This window comes from Penaeus monodon, chromosome 30, assembly GCF_015228065.2.
Source record: "Penaeus monodon isolate SGIC_2016 chromosome 30, NSTDA_Pmon_1, whole genome shotgun sequence".
In the NCBI taxonomy this organism is placed as follows: Eukaryota; Metazoa; Arthropoda; class Malacostraca; order Decapoda; family Penaeidae; genus Penaeus; species Penaeus monodon.
Genome location: NC_051415.1, coordinates 23,256,672 through 23,257,783, shown reverse-complemented (window position 1 = coordinate 23,257,783; position 1,112 = coordinate 23,256,672).

Genomic DNA, 1,112 nt, shown 5'->3' with positions numbered 1-1,112 from the left:
TGAGTTATTAGGAGTATGACATAGCTTATGTGTATGAATGAGAGAGATGAAGGCAATGAGTAGCTCTGGTTAAAGTGGATGAGTTTAGAACAGTGATTCCCAACCAGGGTTCTGCCAACCATCACTAGGGCTTCCAGAAAATAATTATGTGTTTTTACAAAATGACAGTGATTGTAATTCATAATTCATAATTTATAATACTCAACAACACATCAAAAACAATTTCTAGACTCCAACATACTCGTATGTGTAAGGCAGTACAATGTAGTATATATGCATTATACTGTAATAAATACAAGGGCTCCTTGAAATGTGAAAAATTATTACTGGGGTTCTCCAAGTTGTATAGGTTGGGAATCACTGGTTTACAGTTTACTTCCTGTCCAATTTTCAAAGCAATAGAGAGTGTGGTAGACAGGCGAAGAATAGTGTGCAGGTAGGGTGGAGAGGGTGGAGAAGACTGGCAGAAGCGATTTGTGATAAAAGGATATCTGCAAGTATGAAAGGGAAAGATTACATAACTGCTCTATAGCTTCGATGCAGTGGCACTAACAAAGAGGTAAGAGGCAAGAGTCTGAGGTGGAAGACTTTAAGATGTTGCAATTTTTGTTAGGGGTGACAAGGACTGACAAGAATAAAAATGAGTATATTAGAGGAATGGTGCATATAGGATGGACTGGAGACTGATACAGATGAGTGATGTGGTGGGAGGAGAAGAGAAAGACCAAAGAGGAGTTTTATGGATGTGATGACAGAACACATGTAGGTATTTGGTGTAACAGAAAATGATGCAGAGGACAGGGCAAAGTGAAGATGGATGATCTGTAGCAGTGACCCCTAATGGTAGCAGCCGAAAGACTAAGTAAAATAAGATCTATATATAGACATATAAGTGTATATGAGTATATGAAAGCCTAACCTAATGCCTTTGGGCCACTTTAAAACTCCATGGCCTCATGTAAACATAGTGGTATATAATATGAGCAGGCAAAGAGGGTGTCTGTTTTCATGTCATGTTAAAACAAAAAGTTGGTCCCATATCCAAGTGGACATAGGGGACATGTTCGTAAAAGAACATGTTTGCCAAACTGCGGCATGATGCGGTAGGGTGG